General features: G+C 40.9%; 1 long non-coding RNA gene across 1 annotated transcript; it reads right to left on the reverse strand.

Annotated features, from left to right (window-relative positions):
- Window positions 1-280: 280 nt before the first annotated feature.
- LOC134487073 (uncharacterized) lies at window positions 281-2653 on the reverse strand. The gene is made up of 3 exons (XR_010066791.1): window positions 2356-2653; window positions 1438-1541; window positions 281-436 (listed from the first exon to the last, which is right to left on the reverse strand). It is a non-coding gene; the product is annotated as an uncharacterized LOC134487073 (long non-coding RNA).
- Window positions 2654-3229: the final 576 nt, after the last annotated feature.

Here is a 3229-nt window from a genome sequence, read left to right on the forward strand (position 1 = left end):
AGAAAGATACCATGCCCAGCAGGCCAGAAGGTTACAAATCCCAGGATGGTGTCAGGATTGGGGTCAGTGGCAATCTGCTGCCAGCATGGTCCTGCAGCCCACAGGGCTGAGTACCCAGGAGAAGGATGAGCAGACCGTGGCTGTCTAGCAGATGGCACTCTGGTGAGGGAAAAGTCTGCCAAAACCAGGTGTTTCACAGATTGTTTTTTTCCCTTGGAATTTCTTTGCATGGGTCCATTCCAAAAACTCAGATAGGAGCACAGCTGCCAATGAGTTTATCTAAAGAAATCTGATTTTTTTAAGGCATAAGAGATGTTATGAACAGCTTTTGGGGACCATCTATATATGCCACATACCGTGTGTCCTTTAGTCAGGTCGATTTCAGGCACAAGAGCGTGAAAGGAAGACTCTTCATCGGAGTTAGTAGGAAAAGTGGCTAAAATAAATTTAACAATGTCAGAATATTTCAATTGCTTATGAAAGATTCCCCATATATATGTTTTGTACAGCTTGTGTATACTCTTAAAAGAATGAAAGAGTACTGTCTAAGGGAAATACCTAAATGTTCATACTCTGAAGCAGTGAAAGATCCCAGGGAATAAAGAGGGATTAATAAAGGTTCTTTCATAGTTGACAGCCAGGATACATGGTAATCATATGTCTACTGTATCCCATGGGGAGAAAGCATTAGAACTCTTAATGGAAAACCTCTGACAGCTACCTAACCTTAGTCTTATTTTCCCCAGAGGAAAGGGATTCTCTTCCTAAGTACTTCCCGTTATCTCATGGAAGTTCTGCTTCCAGACTCCCATCCCTTTCATTATTGGGCTGTGTGAGTGTATTAAAGCACTTTAATACCTGGCTAGGCATCTGTCTCCTTCAGAATACAGAAATATTGACACTGGAAGTATGAAATGAGCATGGGTTTAGACTAAGAAAGATTTATTTCGTTTCTGACTTTGCTACTGGTGGATTTTTGTTTGTTTGTGAAGTCTTCATCATCATACAATTTCCTCTAGAGTCATACTGTGACTGTGAAAAAATGTTCAAACAAAAAGTAACTCATGGGGTTGGGGATTTAGCTCAGCGGTAGAGCGCTTGCGTAGCAAGTGCAAGGCCCTGGGTTCGGTCCCCAGCTCTGAAAAAAAAAAAAGTAACTCACAAGAGTAAGGGTTTGTTTTCTCATATAATTCGAGGCTACATTCCAGCTCCGCAAGACAGTCACAGAGGCAGGAACTTAAGACAGATAGTTTCACTCTAAAGACATAGTCAAGAACAGAGAAAAAAATGCATGCAGTCTTGCACTTCAGATGCTCAGCTAGCTTTCTTTACTCTTGTACCATTCAGCCTATAAAATGGTGCTACATTCTGGTTGAGTCTTATCACACCAATTAAGAAAACCAAGACAGCTCCCCCACAGACATGCCCATAGACTACCACAATGTAGACAATTCCTCATTGAGACTCTTCCCAGGGGATTCTTCATTGTGTCAAGTTGAAAGACTCATCATCACACATACCGAGTCTGGTTGAAAAGAAACCTTTAGGATACAATAAACATAAAGAGCTTGGGAAAAATCTGGCAATTATTTGTTATTTTTATAGTTCTATGGACATTTTTAATTTCCTTTTCTCATTATTGTGATTAATATCAGAAAACTGGATAAAATGGGATCGTCATATAGTGTCTTTTGATTCTATTGTTGATCAAAAGAAGTAGATGAGAGAAGAAACACCTAATCCTTGAGACCCCAGGGAATTCAGAGGCCTGGCAGGTGTCCAGGTGGTGTGGGGGTCTGGGGACATCTTCTTGGAGAAAAGAGAGGAGGAATGAGGAACTGTCAAACTGTCAGAGGGTCGATCAGGAGGGGGATGATGACTGGACTGTAAAGAAAAGATTAAAGATAATAATAATAAATATGCATGAAAAGGAGGAAGTACAAGTTACTTTCATAAGCTGTATTAAGAGATTATATATGAGAATACAAACCTTAAGAAAACTGGTTAACTAGATAACATAGTCTCAAACTACAATGAATGCTGCAAACATTTTGTCTTTCAGACAGAATGGAAACATACAGGGTCCATGAAAAAGAACCTGAATGATGAAGGGAAGAGAGTAATAGTGTTTGAGGATGCATACACATGTTTCAGTATGGCCCAACCTAGCATAAGAAAACGCCCCAGTGTAAAGGAATGCCAGGGCGAGGAGGTGGGAGTGAGTGGGAGGGGAAGTGCCCTCATAGAAGCAGGGGGAGGGAAGATGGGATAGCGGGGTTCCTGAGGGGAAACCCGGAAAGGGTTAACATTTTAATACAAAACTAAAGTTTGCAAGATACAATATTAACTACTTACAAATAAATATTGCCATGGCTATAAAAAAGAAATGTAAAGAAAAGAAAATATCCAATAAAAAAAGAAAACTTCCGGACTTTGATGTTACAGCTTCCTTCTATCCTGTTATACTTTCATTCCAGCCATCCTAGGTCCTCACTAGATTTCAGCTTTTAGAAAGAAAATAATGTTGCAATAAGATTGAGCTCCTTAGAAACAGCGCTGGCGCGAGCTAGAGCCAAACCGCCACTGGTCGACTCTGCCTGTGGAGATAAAGGAGATCCTAAGAAGCCAAGAGGCAAAATATCCTCATGTGCATTCTTTGTGCAAACAAAGGAGGAGCACAAGAAGAAGCACCCGGATGCTTCTGTCCACTTCTCAGAGTTCTCCAAGAAGTGCTCAGAAAGGTGAAATGCCTGGAAACCGGAAAAGGTAATAACAATTGAAATGTAAATAAGAAATACACAGTTTAATAAAGATGGAGGGAAAAGGGCAGGGGGTGATTTGAAAATACGGCGAAGGATGACAAGGCTCGTTATGAAAGAAAAATGAAAACCTACATCTCTTCCAAAGGGGAAAGCATAAAGAAGTTCAAGGACCTCAGGGCACCCAAGAGGCCTCCTTTGGTCTTCTTGTTCTGTTCTGAATACAGCCCAAAAATCAAAGGCGAGCATCCTGGCTTATCCATTGATGATGTTGTGAAGAAACTAGGAGAGATGTGGAACAACACTGCTTTGGATGACAAGCTAAGGGAAAACCTGACACAGCAAAAAAGGGCGTACTCAAGGTTGAAAAGAGCAAGAAAAAGAAGAGGGAGATAAGGAGGGAGATAAAGAGGATGAGGAAGAGGAGGAAGAGGAGGAAGTCAAAGATGAAGATGATGATGAATAAATTG

The sequence above is a fragment of the Rattus norvegicus genome, chromosome 5 (genome assembly GCF_036323735.1).
Source record: "Rattus norvegicus strain BN/NHsdMcwi chromosome 5, GRCr8, whole genome shotgun sequence".
In the NCBI taxonomy this organism is placed as follows: Eukaryota; Metazoa; Chordata; class Mammalia; order Rodentia; family Muridae; genus Rattus; species Rattus norvegicus.